We start from the raw sequence: 19463 nt of genomic DNA on the forward strand, positions 1-19463 counted from the left end.
GGAAAGCGTGGTTAATTTGACTGATTAAAGGTCAATTTTGCCCGAGATTTTTCAATTTTTAGGTCATTCACAATCACAGGAATGTATGAAAAGTCCTAGATAAACTAGAGTGCGACAGTCGGAAATTCCGATTTTCCAACTATCGTCAGTTTTACCAAGTTTTTTTTGGGGGGGTGGTTGGGACACCCCACCCCCTCTAGCGAAGTCCATGCCTCCCCCATATCATAATTATATATTTGCCCTGAAAATATACCTTGCCGTAGTTGGGGCACCACCCCTATCTTGTTCTGGGTGAGAGTTAAGTGTTGCATATGTACCACAGTACATGTTGGTATTGATGCAAAGCATCTATTGGTGGGGTGTAATTTGATACACCAGGGGAGGATCCAGGGGGGTGGGGGTTTAAACCTCCCTTGAGTTTTCTGAATTTAAAAAAACACCTTCATTTGTACGCAGTGCCCTCCTATTTCACAGGATCCACACAGAGCCAGTATAGATCTACTCAGGATCGAGTTGAAGATTGTAATTCGAGTGATTTTTCCCAGGGACACACCCTCCACTTAGACCTTTCCCCTACCATTCCAATTTAGCTGAGAGTGAACACGAAAACTCCACTTAAAAGTGTTTCAAGGAATCGGTGGGGCCAGAGATCCTTTTCCTGTGCAGCTTCAAAATTAAGGAATTACTTACGTCAATCAGTAATACTGGTCAACAGCCTTGGAACCTTCAAGATATATCTAAAAACTTACCTGTTCCAAATTCCATATATGTAATCTTTTTTCTGCAAAGCACCATGAGCTACTTCGGGCGGATACCGGCGCTATACAAAGTGTCCATTATTATTATTAAATATTTTAGGGTTCTGTTGCCCAGTGTCCTTGCAATTATGACTGTCAGGGTCTCTGCAGAGGCACTGATGCTCCCATTTTGGCTGCTATTGGGTTGCCATTTTGTAAAATTTGCTAGCGCTCCACGCCAACCAATGGTGGCGCTTCGCTTTATAGTTACTACTGTCATTTTAATTTTGCTGAGTGTACATGCACGGAAACCCGACTTATCTACACGGCTAGGTGGTTTTATTTCTGCTGGTGTTATAAGCTGGCCTGCTTTTTTGCAAAATAGTTCCCGGCAACAAATGGTGGGGTCCTGCTTTGATGTGCAACTGTCTGCAACATCATAACCTATTGTTTTCTACTGCCCACTCCTGCACAGATGCAAGAAATCGTTTAGCAAGTAACACCAGTTCTATTACCCCCCCCCCCCCCACAAAGTCGTGAATCCCTTTAGGGCCCACCCAGACACACCCACACTCTGTTGGAAAAAATCTATTCAGTTGGTAGTTTGGAGTTTCTTCACCCCTAATCATCTGATCCTAGCTACGTCCCTGATTGGTTGTCCACAGATGATTGTGCAATATTATGGGTAGGTTTTGAAGTAAATTAAACAAGAAATGTGAATTTTAATATTCTGAACATATAATGGGCTTAAAACCTTGAAAAGTGGAACTGATGGGTATTGTAGGCCGCGACGTAGAATAACCTACAAAAGCAATGATCCACGGGAGATGAGATGACGTCAAACATGATGTGGGACGGGTGATAATCTTCAAAAGGTTATGGATGAAAACAAATATTGAGAAATACTTGGTTCTCAGGCCAAAGTGTACATCTGGTTGGTCATCTCATGCTCTGGAAGTGCCATTTCCGGTAATCTGGGGGGTATCAAAATCCAAAAATTTCTTGTACGCTCCGCACCAACCAAAGGTAGCGCTCCGCTTAGATAGTAATTTGTGCCGGGACAACTACCCCCGGATATACACCCCAAGGCCAAAAAACCCCTAGGATAAGTACCCCTGAGGCAATAACCACCAGGACAAGTACCCCTTGAGAATTACCATCGAGGACTTTTACCCCCACCCCCCGGCAATAACCTCTGGGAAAACTCCACATGCGCAAATACACCGGCACAGATACCTCACCCAGGTTACTACCCCAACTATACCAGAATGCACCCAAGTACCCCCCCCCCCCCCTCGAGCCTGTGAACAAAGCACACCTTTAGCTGGTGAACCCTGCAGTACGAAAGCCCATTAGGGCCATGAAAGCAAATTTTCTTAATCTGATATATAAGATTATTTTTCTGATGTAACCAAATTTCATAGTGCAATATAAAGCGCTATACAAAAACTTACATTACATAACAAATCATCAAGTAAAATTACTCAGACGAAAACTTAAAAATGGTAAGTCGCAATAAGCCAGAATTGTTCGGAGATTAATTATACAGAATAGTGTCACTATAACTAATAGTAAATTAATAATTACTACCATCAGTGACTAATGCCCGACCCCCCCCCTCCTCATGCTTCTTCAACTGCCATCCCAACCTATCTTGCCCAGGGCCTCGGTCCATTGACAAACACTATCGAGGAGTTTTGGGGGCTTATATATGAAAAGGTCGAATCTTTTTAAAAAGTCAGGAAGTTAAGTGCCAGGGAACACGACGACCCTAGTGGTGCCTGTTTAACCGGCACCCTGACCCAATTGAAAATATCCTCTCGCAGTTGCCCGAGGGACCAGGGTATATCTTTAGGCCCCCGGGAAACTAAACTCGAAAAAATACCTGCATATCTGTCGCTGCATCCGTCCCCTATAGTTAACGGCATGTGTCCAGAGGGATACTCGTCCTGCGGTATTTATCCGGGGGGTAATTGTCTAGGGGGTATTCGTCCGATGAGGTAGTTGTCCAGGTGTGTAGTTTTCCGGGGGGGTTTTTGTCCTCGGGGGTAATTGTCTGGTGGGTATCTGTCGGGGTGGTAGTTATCCTGGGGGAATTCTCCGGGGGGTAAATGTCCGGTGGGTAATTGTCCAGGGGGTATTTGTCCGGTCACGCTGGAACCTAGTGAGGGTGCTACAATGAGAAGCATGGGAGCCCATATAGTTCCTCAAACTTACATTGGGCATGCAAAATTTTGTCTCTGATGTGCATATGAAGCCAGTTTTTTTCTCTAAGTACTAAATTAACATTTTATTTGACGAGCTAGAGATATGACCATTACTTGATAACTACACATGGTAATCAATATCTGGCTTCATGCATTAATGGCAAATTTTTCAACAGAGGTTCTCTGAAAATTTGAACTGAATAGATTAAACTGTTGCTCAGTTATGGAAATTCTGCTATAAATACAACAACATAGTTAAAGCTGAGGAAAAACAAAGAAATACTTAAGCAGCACTGTGAAATTATATGTGTAGAACAAAATGACTCCAACATAAGACTTAAGACCTTATGTCTTTCTTCTTTTCTATTTATTTCAATAATTTACAATTCAAATTCATTAATCTGTACAAATTTAAATTCATAAAAACTATTAGAATTAAATTAAATGCATCATTATTGAAATAATTAGTAAACAAAAAACAACACAGAACCCTGAGCACAGACACCCTGAGAAGTACATAGAAATACACATTAAGATCCACATACATAATAAAACAGACAATCATTGCTCTAAATCAAACAACCCCCTTCGGCCTACAATTGGCACATAACATAACAAAAATTACCCCTAATTAAAAGGTTCATTAACCAATTAAAGACAAAAAAACACAAATCTCTATGACTTGGAGTGTAATGTAGTTGGAAGTTTCTACGGCACATGACAGTATAGATACAGCTAACATGCCTGTATGTATACTGTCATAAGCCGTTACAGCAAATTGACAAGCAAAGAGGCAGTGAGGTAGCAGTTGGATAATACAGCTTAACTCATTGACAAATTATTGACAAAGTTATGATGGCTGACAGTGGCTACACATCTCAGTAAAGTATATTCCCTTCCTGTCTTCTCTCGCTTTAATTTTGTCCTATGTGGGTTTAACTATTGATCAACTATTCAGTAAGAGGGTAGGTGAACCCACATAGGACAAAGAGAGAGACAAGGAATACACATCACTGGGATCTGCAAATTAAGAAGAAAAAGGAAAAAGAAAGAAAAAATCTAAACTACTGGCAGGGAGGTGATCTCCACGGCAACAAGACGGTGTATTTACAAGCCGTGTTAGTTTTAGCTTTGTACATGCAGGGGACAGGGGGAAGCTTTTGTATTTACAGCAAAGCAATGTAAAGAGAAAACAGTACAATGGAAGGTACAATGACAAGACAAACACTTCAATTAAAAGAAAAAAAGAAAGAAAGAAAAAATCGAAACTACTGGTAGGGAGGTGATCTCCACGGCAACAAGACGGTGTATTTACAAGCCGTGTTAGGTTTAGCTTTGTACATGCAGGGGACAGGGGGAAGCTTTTGTATTTACAGCAAAGCAATGTAAAGAGAAAACAGTACAGTGGTAGCAGGTACAATGACAAGACAAACACTTCAATTAAAATAGAAAAAGAAAGAAAGAAAAAATCTAAACTACTGGCAGGGAGGTGATCTCCACGGCAACAAGATGGTGTATTTACAAGCCGTGTTAGGTTTAGCTTTGTACATGCAGGGGACAGGGGGGAAGCTTTTGTATTTACAGCAAAGCAATGTAAAGAGAAAACAGTACAATGGAAGGTACAATGACAAGACAAACACTTCAATTAAAACAAAGAAGCTATTGCATTTACAGCAACAAGTCAAATGAGAAAAAAAGGTTCAAGACCATGAGAAGACAAGGACTAGACAATACCAGGACAAAGACTAGACAATACCAGGACAAGGACTAGACAATACCAGGACAAGGACTAGACAATACCAGGACAAAGACTAGACAATACCAGGACAAGGACTAGACAATACCAGGACAAAGACTAGACTAAAACAGAACAAAGACTAGACAATGCAGGACAAGGACTGGACACTACCAGGACAAAGACTAGACAATACCAGGATTGAACGATAACAGGGCGATACCAGTTTGCACAGACAATACCAGCAGACAAGACAAGACAAGCACTGGAAAATACCAGAACAAGACCTTTATATTGATATTGTCCAGTCCTTGTCTTGTCCTGGTATAATCTATGCAAACTGGTATTGTCTAGTCGGGACAACAATACAAACACATATATTGCACATTATTTAGTACTGGCACAATAGACATCCTATTTGAAAGTAGCCATTGACATTTGAAAAACATTTTGAATAAAATTTGTACAAAATAACAATTGTAATGTAAATGAAAAGCAAATAAATCACTTAACAATGCACCATAAAACCAGTTTTAAAAAAAAAGTTATCGTGAACAATAGCCCATGAAGATAACTCAAGAGCTAATATAGGCTGTGCGGCACTATAAGAGAAATCAACATGGCCTAACAGTGGTTCACAGCAGCTTAGGAACTACTGACGGGTGGGGGGTCGCTGGCCCCCTCACCCCAGAAACGCACATAAGCGGTGCGGTGGGAGGTGTGCACTATACATGACCTAAACTGAAAGCATCCTGAGATTCAGAACAGTTCGGGCATCCAGATGGCAGATGAACACCTCTCGGTCAAGGATTGGGTGATCAGTGCCTACAAAATACACCACCCACTCCCCATTAGTGACGGAGGCTAGACTAATAAGATATAAAATGTACAGCTGATATATGTGACAGTAGTCACAATGGACATTAAAGTTTCTAAAACTGTACAAAAGATTTATAACAATGGCCCAATGGGCACTAGGGTCTATTGATGAAAGGAACTCAAATGTGTTGTATATGTCATCAACCAATATTATCATCATACCAACTTCAGTTGATACAATATGACACTGTCTCTACTGAATATTCATAGTATCACACATGGTCAGGTACCATTCAGTAATTCTTATACTAAAGTATATGATAATACAAGAGCCCAATGGCATTATCAAAATTTGGTCCAGAAAAACTGTTGGTTCACAAGATTTGGACCAAGAAAAAGTAAAAAAAGTCATAAAATCGTACAAAGTATTTTAATAAAATAACTTTTAACTTAATAAAATAACTTGATCAAATTTAATCAAATAAGACTTTTCAGGTATGTGAGGATATGACGTCACAGCTAGTCTGATTTCAGCAGTTTCTACACAATCAGATAGAACTTTAATCTACACAATCAGATAGAAACTCCTAAGCGGAAAATGAATTGGAATACTTTCTTCACTATTGGGTTCTTTTATTGTCCTCTTTCATATAAGATAAACATTGTGACACCTGATCTATCCTATAAGTATAACTGACAGGAGTTCTGGGATTGCTTTGAATAGCTATTAGCAGATTAACCCTGCAACTCAAACCATTGCATAAATTCTACCCGAAGGGCCACTTATTTTAGATTGTTAAAACCAACAGCTACCAGTCTAGGTTGCATTCGTCACTGTTACTCTTTTGACAAATGACCTGTAATTGATCATGTTGGGTTATTTTTATACTCAAATATGATCTCAATGATATTGTCATATTTACTTTTTATATTTCATTGGTACAAAGTATCAAAACCCTAATACAGACCAAAGGACGACCGGTACCTAAAAATGGACAACCGGGACCTGTGATCCCTATTACCAACTTTTGCACTTATAAAGAACACATATTTCTATCGGGTCCTCTGGGACCAAGTATCTCCTGTACGGAAGCAGATATGGACCTGAGAGTTGCAGATTTGGGATCCTGGGCATGGATATTTCCATGTGACGTCATTTTGACGAAATCCATTTTTTTGGCAAGTTTGGCAAAAACTGCAAGGGGTACACCCCTTATGGCTTTTTGGGGTGAAAATAATTGTTGTCGCTAAGACGGGCAATGTGTATCACTTCTAGTTGTTCTTGACAAGCTGATTACAAATCTGAAGTTTATTTTGGGATTGGGTGTTGTGTGGGGGGCGTAGGGGCCAAAAACCTAGGGAGGGGGGCACAGGCCCAAGTGGGTGTCCCCAAAAACAACCAAGGTAAGGGGCTATGCAGAGAGGAGTTGCATATTAGGGTTAGAGGAAACCATGCCTACAGTTTCAAGACATAGTTGACGCTTCACACGCGCCCTGCAAGAGCTAGGCCCCTTCAAAGGGGACAAATCATGTGGACATGTGGTAAAAAGCTGACATTTAGGAGACAAGTAGCCTCGGACTTGAAATTGGCAGTGCACCCACCTACATGTGTCTACTACTCACTACTGATAACTTGGCCTGTTTTAAGTTCGGGTAAAAAAACTAATCAAATGTTGACGTAGGCGCAGGGGTCCTTGTATAGGGTACAGTAGCTACAGTACTACCGGTGAAAAACGACTATTTTTGAGGGGGCCTCCAAAACATATAGACTATACCCCCTTCCCAATAATAAATGCTACCGTATGAGTTGTCTACACGTCCCTAGGACTCTCGTCTCCCACGTAACAAAAAATTAGCCCTTTCACATACCCTCAGTGGAAAGGACGGGGTACCAAAAAGAGGTACTTTTTAAAACTTTTCAAGACAAAAACACCTATTTTTGGCACAGATAGAAATCATATAGACAAAAGGCCTTTTCCGGTCAGATAATTACACAAAATTTGTGTATGACAATGACGAGGGTGTCTCCTACTCCACATCAAAATTTAATGTCGATTGGTACTTCAGAGAGGAGAGGAGGGGGGTGGGGGTTGACAAGAGGGAGTTTTCCAACTTTTGCACGTATGAAGAGCACATATTTCTATCGGGTCCTCTGGGACCACGTATCTCCTGAACGGAAGCAGATATGGACCTGAGAGTTGCAGAATTGGGATCCTGGGCATGGATAACATCATGTGACTTCATTTTGACGAAATCCATTTTTTGGGCAATTTTGGCAAAAACTGCAAGGGGTACTTACGGTTTTTTTGGGTGAAAATATTTTTTGTCGCAAAGACGGGCAATGTGTATCTTTTCTGGTAGTTCTCGACATGCTGATCACGAATCTGAAGTTTATTTTGGAATTGGGTTTTGTGTGGGGGCTTTAGGGGCAAAAAACCACTGGGAGGGGGCAGGGACCCGAAATTTGGTGTTCCCAGAACGAACGAATAACATCTCATCTGGTGCTACTTGGGGCGCTGAATATGAATCTGAGATTATTTTGGCGGTTCAGAGGCGTGGGGGTGGTGTGGGCATTTAAATGCCTTAATGGCGCATGCTACTGACACTCTGTGCTGGATGTTTGGCCTTTTTATTCAAACTTACCCCCTTACCACTCGGAGAAGTGCCACACCTAGGAGTTTCAATCTACTTTGGGAAGGGGACACCCTAGCGGTGGAACCCCGAAAAGATGGCCGTATTGGGACCACCCCAGTAACTATGGTAACGCTCCAAATTAGAAAGGTCAGGATTTCCTAATACATAGTAACACTAATTATTATGACCTATTTGGAATTTTTTCAAAAAGACCAGTATTGTCATAGAAAGACTACACTAACCACTGCTGTTTTCCCATTAACTGCAATCGTTCTAACCTAAAGCCTTGGAGAAGGTCTCCGAAAGCTTTAAAATGTCTTAGATAACAAACAGTATCGTGTTTCAATAAAACTCAACTAAGAGATGCATGATTTGTTAACTGAATAGAGATTTCAAACATAACAAAAACTCCAGGTTAGTAGCATGCATTGAACAACCATACCAAAGGACTGGCCATCTCAGAATCATTCTAGTAGACCCTTCTAGTAGAGCACTAGTAATCAGGCCGTCTGCTGAGTTTTGTACACGTTGGAAGCTATCAATGAGCGATGGTGGCACAGACTGCAGAAGAGAATTACAGTTATATATCTAATTTTGAGGTAACAATTGTCTGGACAAGCAATGCACATGTTTCTTCAGTAATGTTATGATGTATGCGACCAAATTCCAATATTCCTAATGGAGAGATAACTGCCTTGAAAATAGTATTTATATAGATAGTATTTAGACTGATTTTTATACAAGTTTGAAATACACCTATTTTTCCTTTGTAGTAATTAAAGCGAGTAAGAAAGCAATTCTTCCTTTGCTTGGTTCAATTAGACATGAATGTCTTGTTTATGTACTAGCCAACCATAGTTTAAGATGTTTATTCCAGTATATTTTACTGTCATTTACTAATACAGGACTCATTGTATGAGTTTCATTAAACTCAGGCTACTGTTGGACACACTAATTTTACAATTTTAGTAACTTCTCCAAAAATCAATTACAGTACATGGGTGTGCACATACAAGACACATATCGCAGATTTCTTTACCTTTTCATGGAATCAAAAGTGTATTCCAAATATCCATGTAGCTCTACGCATACTCAATGGTCATCTCTATGTGAACTCTATCTTGGCCCATTTTCATGCTCTCTGTGTTATTGCCATTTGTGGCCTGCATCTGCAAACTTGGTAGGAGATGTGGAGAAAAGAGTGAGTGTAATGTATACAATTACAATTATATAATTATTGCTACACCTTTATGCTCAGGAGACACATATGCAAGTATGCAAGGTATCGCTTTAAATATACTCCAAAAAAAAGGTGTTTCTACTGATCCATTTTCTGATATCCTGTCACATCTACTGCCAGCATCATCAACATATTTAAGATGAGCGAGCAAGACTTTCAATTTTTCTTTAATAGTATAGATCGACTCTAAGTGCACTGCCACCTTGCACAATGTAAACTATTAAGTAGGGTCTTGTGAATTGCAAATAGTAGTCAAGACCAGCTCACTAAATACACAGCTTAACAAATTGACATAAGAACAACAGTTTGAATAACAATACTTTGCAAGAAAGTTACCAATTAATTAATGGCATTTAGTTGTGTCTATGACCACATGGTGTGCCATTTCAATAACTTCAACAGTGACGAAAGACTAAAGAGACATTTGGATAAAAGAAACAGTTTTTTTATTATGTTTGAAAGGTAATGTGTAAAAGAACATATATTGTGTGCAATGACACATAGAATGAAAAAAAAAATTCACACTTTTAAGGAACTGACAGTATGGGGCTTAGGTTGGACAGACTGGTTTCACCAAAACAAGGAAAAGGGAACTGTCTGCAAAGGTTCCTACAAATTAAGATATTTGATTATTCTCAATTTCCTTCTTCTTGTCACACTTTAGAGTTTTATTATGCAGACATATGCTTTAGTGTTTAGATACTGTACTTGTTTTGCTGCCAAAGAGTTGGCAAATAAACTATTTGGTTACCTCCTTCCTCTCTTCCCACGATACTTGCTATCAAGTTATTTTGACTGTATGAACACTCACCATACAGATGTTCTGGTCAACTGTGTGTACCATTTTGTACTATAGGAACAGTAGCTGGACACCACTATATCTGACCATCTGTGTGGATACCATTCTGTAGGACAGTACCTTGGGACTACAAATGCCATCATCATCAAGTTCAATCACCTGTTGCAAAAGACATTTAACACTGTTGAGAAATAAATAAATAAATATGATATGGAATTAGCAAACTGTATGAAAGGTACTGTACACACTGTATGATTTGCAGAAGCAACTTGTTTGGTTTGTTCTGAAAGAGTATTTTTCATTGTACTAAAAGCATACGAACAGTACATACTGGAAATCCTCTACGGAAGCAACCACACAGTGCTGTTTACATAATGCCAAACATGACCTTCAAGTTGCTCTTCACGCTACTTAAAATTAAATCCTCACATTGACAAACTTTCGTATCATCTTATCTGTCATTAAGTTATCCATATAACATAACATGCTAGGCCTACAATGACTGTACAACTTAACCTCCAGAATAAGGTCTAACCTAGGCCCCATGCAAGGTGCCAAATTTGAACTTAAGCATAACATATAACAAAATTGAAAAAAAATATATTGCTATGGGATGAGCATAAAGATAATAGATTAAAAAGTTAGTATGCATAACTGTAGTAGGCTTAGTAATGTTACTATAGGCGTCAATTAAAGGCTAAATTACATATACTGTAGTAAACCCTGGTGTCATGAATGCAACAGGGGGCTTATTGTTCTCACTTCCCAGATGGGGCAATTTTTTGTACCTGGTTTGATATTCAGTAGGCCTATACTCAGTCAGTACACTTTGGTATACCGTAGCCTTCAGTAATTAGGCTGAGGCCTATGTAGATTCACACCTCTTGTAGTCTTGTGAGGGTAATTGTGGAAGTACAGTAATCTTGTTACGGTAACCTGTTTTGGAAATTATTGTACAAATGTCACATTAGTGAGTGCGTTTTAAGTATTTCAATGTAACTTTTGTATTTGTTGCCATGGATAGCTATATCTTATGCATCTCTCTTTCCCAAAATTCCAAGGGTTGAATATATGGTGTCATTCATGGTAGACCCCATTTTGTGTGCTTGTTTCAACCTAGGCCTAGATTGGGAATTTGTGTAAAACTAGATTCAGTAGTTGTTTTACAATAACCAGCATTGAACCACATAGACCTAGAAACAATTTTATCCTTTCTAAAGTAAAGGCTTAGGCTACTGCCCCTGTTTGAAATATTTTTGACACATTGTCTTAATTTCCTTGACTCTTGAGGCTTAACACAATTGGAGGAGGGTTAGGCCTAGAGCTGGTTTTAAAAAGACTGCAGCACAGTATACACATAACGTTTCTAAAAGATTATACTTTCATATCTCGGGAAGATATCAGGATTGCGTACATTTTGCTTTAACTAAACTAAAGACCAAAGTTATACACCAAGCCCAAAGTTAGGCCAGGCCTATAGGCTATATATGATTAGCGTATCCTATGCGAATGAGTCTTGTCAGGCTATGGGAAAACGTTAGGCACCGCCTTTACAAAGGATTGATTAATGACTTATTTCTTGTCATGATATCATGATTTGGCCGAAGAAAATGTATATTTTCTTTACTTAACTAAGAGACGAAAACACCGAACCTATGCTTAGGCATAACCTATTCAGTATGCGAAGTACCATGTAGGCCTACAGTACATACAGCTATGGTAACCACAGTAAGGCGTCCTATGCAACGGCATAGGTCTCACGCTAACTTGATATCAAATTCAAAGTAACTTTGGTAAATAGAAAGAAAAGTTTACTTCTACTTGACCCACCAATAAAGAAGCCGCTTATCCACACATCATCTCTGAAAGAATCGATAATATCTTCCGGTAAGTAGGAAATACGATGAAATATCGCGTTCAACAACGTTGAGTTGAACTGGTCGCGGAGCACGTTTTATTTAGTGTAATTTACGATTCATCATCGCGGACGAGCCTGTTTGTCTACAACGATGAACCAAACGGACCACATCACCAAACTAACCAATATCACCAAAAGGACCTATTGCGCAAATGCAAAGCATCAAACGGACCAGTCAACTGGTCCGTTTGATGCCCGTCTGCGCATTTGCTGGATCAAACGGACCAAAAACGCAGGCATACAGCTGGCTCTCTCTCTCTCTCTCTCTCTCTCTCCACCTAGCGCGATGGTCCTTTTGGTGTTTTTTCGCCATAGAGAGCATCTAATAGGCTTGTAACTTTTTGGTCCTTTTGATGCTTTCGCACATAATGGTTTGGTCGTTGCCAATGCACATTCAAAATGCATGTATTTTCGACTTCGTTTGTACTTCTTTCACGCATATTCGGCAAAAGTTATCGTTTCCAACAATTCCGGCTAACAATCAAAGGAAAACATCGTCCATTTTTTTCATCCAACTGTTTTAAAAACAAAAACTTTACGTATATTTCTCTATACGTAAATATCTTATTTTACACAGTTTTAACAGTTTCCCTATTTTATAACTCTTCGTATCTGTTTATTATTTAGTTCCTCTGACATCTTTCATAACGTACTACATTATTTCGTAAAATATGTCCCTTTTCTCAACAAAACTTTCACAACGAGGTAAGCCTTTCCGGCTGACACTAAATGTACTTTTTAGTTCTTATGTGCACCCACAGCAATAGAACTTACGATAAGAAATAACAACAACAATAACAAACATCAGCTGGTGTGCATTCAACATCACGTTTCTTACCGTCGATCTCGAAGTCTTAAAATGTGACACTACGTACTGTAACCGTCTCAAGATCATAAAATTATAGCCAAAACAAGTGATCACTGACAATTGAATTGGGTGAAATTGTACATAAAACATATGTCTAAGTTGCGTAGACCTAGCTGTGTGTACAAGAACTCCCTAACTCCAACTAACGTGTAGGCCTAGCCTAACTAACTTACAAGTTACGGTGGTTACAAAACTTACGGTAGCTTAGGCCTATAATAACTAGGCTGTATAACCCTTAAATTAAATACTTATATTATTATTAGTGAAGGTAAAGAGTAAATGACTAAAACATTCTGTAGTTAGCCGTGACTTTGTTTGCATTACAAGAGAAGGTTGTTAGTGTGACACCCCTTCTCAAATTTATGATGCAACACTACAGTAGTACTAGTACTAGAAGGATGGTCATAGTGAATTAAAATCAACAATTAGAATTGTGGTCTGCTAGGAATTTCATATGTTTTTTTCAGAAGGGCTGAAGTAAGCAATACATACAAAAGATGATTGGTATGTTCATTGCTGTGATAAGTGTAGCAATAATTCGTACGAGAACAAATTTGTAGGAACATCAAATCAGGCAATACCATTCCTGCATTTTCTATCTGCTTTTGTTTCTCCTTTCATATATATGTTTCATCATAAAGGAAGCATGATAATGGCAAAATGATTCAACCAGCAGTCTGCACAATGCCCACTGTGTTGTTAACTTAAGATACTATTGAATCAAACAGTCAAGAACTCAATGATGTTTTCCACTTTGGCTAAAAGATACAAAATTGTGGAGTGACTAATTGGCTGCGGTTTTATACCTCAACTGCTGGCTCTACCCTCTGTAACAAATTTCAAACAGTTACTGTATAGTTTACTTGCCGCAAGTGATATACACATCACTGTGTAAAATATGTGGAAAGCTTGCCACCTACCGTATAACCAGCATTGTTCTGCATCATTCAAAATATTCATATATAGATTTATTCATATATATGTTATATTTTACAAGCAGTGTCAGCAAAGTGTTTTAAACCAGTTGCAGGATGCAGTAATAGATGGTCTTGCTTTGTTTATCCAGTAAATCCGGTGAGAAAGGGCAGATAGCCTGGTGGCCCGCTTGAAGCAAAACCATTTAAAAAAAACTATCAAATTTTTACTCGTTTAAAGCAAACGAGCAGTTTCACAGGGATGTAGCCAGGGGGCAGGTGGGTGGGGGAGCAATGGGAGCGATCTCTCCATTCCCCTGTGAGTACCCCTAAAAGTAAAATTCAAATAAAAGCAGGGGAAATCATTAAAGCTCCTTTTCACATTGGATGCTACTAAGTGACCCTTCTCACTCTTCCCCCTGAAAATTTGTCTGCTACTGTACGTAATACAAAACTCTTATAGTAGTCTTTTTTTCTCGCCATGTGGGAGTCATTTTGGGCAAACATTTTTTTGTACATCATGGAGCTCCGATAAGCGTTATAATGCTCCCTTTGTGATAAATGCCCTTTTAAAATTCTGTTCCTCTCCCACCACATTTCCATTTCTGGCTAAGTCCCTGTAATATTCTAGACCCATTTGTTCTGCCATTTTTGGTTAGGATGTTTTGGTCCCAAATCCTTTCGAGCCAACTTTTTTTCTGGACTCAACTTTGGATAGTTCCATTTCTGTTGTGTTAGCATTTACTTGATCATTGGAGTTACTCATATGTAACATGACCAAAGGCATATTTAAAAGAGTTGATACGAAGTTGGTATGATGATAACATTGGGTGATGACATATGCAACACACTTATTTTACTTAAAACAAGGAACTATAGTTCCCATTGAAATGCATGAGACATATGGTTGCCGGACAACTACCCCCGTACATATACCACCCAGACTCATACCCCCAGGACAAGTACCCCCCTGACAATCAGCCCCAGACAAAACCTCCGAAAAGGAATACCTCTGGGAACGACTACCCCTGAACATACACCCCAAGGACAAATACCCCCAGGATAAGTACCCCCAGACAATTTCCCCGGACAAGTACCCCCATGACAATTACCGCTGAGGACAATAACCCCACCCTCCGGCAATGTCCTCCGGGAAAGCTCCATCCACATGAATACACCGGCACAGATACCACACCCATGTTGCTACCCGAACTAAACCAGAATACGCCCCAGTGCCCCCCCCCCCTCTCCCCATGAACCAAGCAGACCTTTAGCTGGTGAACCCCGTAGTATGAAAGCCCATTAGGGCCATGAAAGATAATTTTCTTAATCTGACATATCAGATTATTATTCTGATATATCAGATTGTTATTCTTTTTCTTTCATAGCCCTAATAGCCATGCCTCACCCCCTCCCCCTCCTGCGTCTAAAGGGCAAGTGCACACAACGACCCTAGGGGGTATTCGTCCGAGGAGGTAGTTGTCCAGGTGGGTAGTTGTCCAGGGTTTTGTTTTCCTCTGGGGTAATTGTGCGGGTGGGAGTTTTCCTGTGGGTTATTGGCTTGGGTGGGGGGCGGGGGATAATCGTCCGGGGGTATTTGTCTGAGGGTTATTTTTCCGGTCACGAGATATACGGCTTTGGGGAAAGAATTGTGTTCCCTTCATATTGGGTATCTGACTAACTTCTCACACCTCGTCTGCACATTTTGTGATTGGTATGGGGGAGGGGTCTAAGGGGAGGGAGTGTCGATTGCTAGCTTAGCTTCATAACATGCTGTTCGTTCAACAACTTATGACGAATCATAGAAAGAATGAGAAGGCACATCGTCGTTGTACATACGGTTCGTGACACTCATTCGAGTGCGGTCAGGTAGGCTATATGTATTTTATTACGCAGTGGTAAACTGTAGGCTATAGGCTAAATTTAGCTAATTGCATTTGCCAAACTAAGTAAATAGCTGAATCGGTAGGCCAGAATGTTAGTACGATAGTAATCGAGTGAACGAGCTGACGAGTATTCAAGATAAAAAAGCACTGACAAAATACCATGACAAAAAAAAAACCGTCTTAAAATATTTTTTGACTCTGAAAGGGGGGGGGGGGGCAGTTTCTCCCACTGCTCCCCTGGCTACGTCCCTGAAAACAACACAGTACACAAAGTTAAGGGATACGCGACGTTACCTTACAACACCGTATGTCAAACTCCTTCCCATATCAGTGGTATAACCCCTCCCCCCCAACCATATAAAAAAATCCTTACCCCCTATTTGCCCATCTTGCCAAGGCTGTTGTCACTGCATATGTGAGGGGGGGGGGTATAATATGAAACGTTAGGATGATATAAATCCGCATCTCCGTTGAGGCATCAAATACATAATAAATCAGCTTTATCGTGAACTGGAAATGATAGTCTACAGCATGACATCATGATTGCACAAAGCATCAAAACGACCAGTGTCGTTGCGCAATAGAATGGTCCGTTTGATTCATGGCTTAATAAATCCGGATTTTCTCGTAAAAAATCGGCGATAGACTAAAAAGAGAATCTCATATGCCTATCTTTACTATTCGCTGAATTTATTCCTTCAAATTCCACTCTAAACCTCATAAAATGTGTGCCTGGAAGATCCTCCAAGGAACGTATAATGCAGGTGCGTCTTGGTCGGTAGCAAAGACTCAATTTTGATGCATGTAAGGGTGTTATCATATTTCATAAAACTTTTTATACCATTGTGTAATTGTGTTAAAGTTGGTACTGTCAGAAAGACCATTTTCTAATTCACGATATTTTCAAATCTTATACATTTACAATGAAGTATGTGCCCGTGACGTCAATTTTTGGAATGATAGTTTACTCAAATTTGGAAGTGTTCTGAGTGGTCCTTTTGATGCTTTTGTCAATTTAGCTCCATAAAAGCCCTTTTATTAATTTTAAACGGAATAAAATGGTAAATGACAAACATATACAGTAACTGGCACGTTCTTCTACATCATTGACCAGATCCGATGTCAAAATTCGGTATTTCATGGTAAATATGGCACTAACCCTAACCCTAGGGTTAACCCTAGGGTTAAACAAAAATGTGTCAGAAATTACATACAAACTGATAAATCGACGGGATTTTTTTAGGGGCGGTTCCTTAATGAACAGTTGATATTATCTGAACATTTGGTCCGCCAATTATCTAAATGAAGAAAATTATAAGGAATTTTGCTATTTTTTAGCGAGAGAAGTAGCGCTATCGCGCAATGGTCAAAGTTACAACTTTAGAGGGCGTCCCTGATGGTCCCTTTGGTGATTTTTCCTAGAATTCTCGCTAGGCTCGTCCACGGCATAAAAGTAGACAATTAAAGACATGATCCGAGTCATGAACAAGGCTTAAAAGATAACAAAATCTAGTTGAGGGCACTTAAAATGTTTCTTATTATTAATATGGACTTAACTACGTATCGCTGGTTGTAAAAGATAAGGAAGGCCGAATTTGCGTAGTAATTATTTGAAATTAAATGCCCAGTCGCTTCATGCAAATTACTTGGTCCTTTAGGTGATGAGTATATCGTGCGTTTTCGCTACACGCCGTAATTGGTCAATTTAAACTAACATGAAAACTTTTAAACAGATTGATACCATTCCGCTCGTATATAGGCACACAATGTAAAAAATCGTGAAGGTGTGTCTAGATTTGGATTATTGTTTACAGAGGGACTGGATTTTGCTCAGTTAAGATTATTTCTTGGACTCATCAAGCTACCCAAAAAATCTCATCAAAAACATTTCAAATGGGCAGAGTATCTAGTATGACCTCATTTTCATATCTGCATATGTAAAGTACTCAATTCAGTGGTGGAGCTATGGAAGGGGGTAATTAACTCTGCCCACCCTTTCCCCCAACCAAATCTGATACTTACCCCAACTATATAAAGCTAGGCTAATCATTTGCATTAGAAAAAAATCAACACAAATCATTTATATGAAAAGGCCTATTGACAAGTAAAAACTCATCGAAGAGGAACAACAACCCCTCCCCCAGGGACGTAGCCAAGGCATTATGATTTGGGTGGGGTGTAGTGGCTGAAAATCCAACTGGATGGGTTTTGAAGCCAGAAAATTCCGACTGCTGCCTTGTACCCCCACCCCTCCGCGCTACTCGTCAACGATACGGTCAGTGTCAGTCAGACACCCCCATCTTTTGCGACTGCACTTTTGTTCCGAACATTTTCGATATATATGAACCCACTGGCACTCATTTCACAATTTATTAGCCCCCCCCCCCACGCCCCAACAAAAATTTCGGGCAATATGCTGATAATTTTTCGGGCATCTATTGAAAGAAAAATCATTTGCAATGTATTTGCAATGGTTAAACTTATATTATTATTATAATTAATATTGTAACGACTTCCCCAATAATTCTAACCAATATACAACACGGAAAATCATTGTATGTTATTGGCATGCGATGTAATAACCGATGTATGCCTATATGATATGCACATTAACATGTTGAACGCGCGCGAAAAAATGTGTTTATATTTATCGGACAAGTCGTTACAGCCCCCCTCTCCCCCCCCCCCCAAATCAAGTTGGGTAGTTCCAATAGGCATTTTTCAGAGTATTAAAAATCATACGCAGTTTTGTATGGTGGAGTATAAGGATCGCGAGATACAATTTGTGGCAAGGAAAGCGTGGTTAATTTGACTGATTAAAGGTCAATTTTGACCGAGATTTTTCAATTTTTAGGTCATTCACAATCACAGGAATGTATGAAAAGTCCTAGATAAACTAGAGTGCGACAGTCGGAAATTCCGATTTTCGAACTATCGTCAGTTTTACCAAGTTTTTTTTGGGGGGGGGTGGGGGTGGGTGAGACACCCCCACCCCCTCTAGCGAAGTCCATGCCTCCCCCATATCATAATTATATATTTGCCCTGAAAATATTCCTTGCCGTAGTTGGGGCACCACCCCTATCTTGTTCTGGGTGAGAGTTAAGTGTTGCATATGTACCACAGTACATGTTGGTATTGATGCAAAGCATCTATTGGTGGGGTGTAATTTGATACACCAGGGGAGGATCCAGGGGGGTAGGGGTTTAAACCTCCCTTGAGTTTTCTGAATTTAAAAAAACACCTTCATTTGTACGCAGTGCCCTCCTATTTCACAGGATCCACACAGAGCCTGTATAGATCTACTCAGGATCGAGTTGAAGATTGTAATTTGAGTGATTTTTCCCAGGGACACAACCTCCACTTAGACCTTTCCCCTACCATTCCAGTCATTTCAATTTAGCTGAGAGTGAACACGAAAACTCCACTTAAAAGTGTTTCAAGGAATCGGTGGGGCCAGAGATCCTTTTCCTGTGCAGCCTCAAAATTAAGGAATTACTTACGTCAATCAGTAATACTGGTCAACAGCCTTGGAACCTTCAAGATATATCTAAAAACTTACCTGTTCCAAATTCCATATATGTAATCTTTTTTCTGCAAAGCACCATGAGCTACTTCGGGCGGATACCGGCGCTATACAAAGTGTCCATTATTATTATTAAATATTTTAGGGTTGCCCAGTGTCCTTGCAATTATGACTGTCAGGGTC

The 19463-nt window shown here is 39.8% G+C and overlaps 1 protein-coding gene and 1 long non-coding RNA gene across 2 annotated transcripts in view; both read right to left on the reverse strand.

Moving 5' to 3' along the window:
- Positions 1-19463, reverse strand: part of LOC139982120 (uncharacterized) — a 671468-nt gene that overhangs the window by 361424 nt on the left and 290581 nt on the right. The gene's annotated exons all lie outside the window — the stretch shown is intronic.
- Positions 3836-13374, reverse strand: LOC139982159 (uncharacterized). The gene is made up of 4 exons (XR_011798004.1): positions 12002-13374; positions 10184-10352; positions 9172-9308; positions 3836-8693 (listed from the first exon to the last, which is right to left on the reverse strand). It is a non-coding gene; the product is annotated as an uncharacterized lncRNA (long non-coding RNA).

Source organism: Apostichopus japonicus, chromosome 16 (genome assembly GCF_037975245.1).
Source record: "Apostichopus japonicus isolate 1M-3 chromosome 16, ASM3797524v1, whole genome shotgun sequence".
Classification (NCBI taxonomy): domain Eukaryota; kingdom Metazoa; phylum Echinodermata; class Holothuroidea; order Aspidochirotida; family Stichopodidae; genus Apostichopus; species Apostichopus japonicus.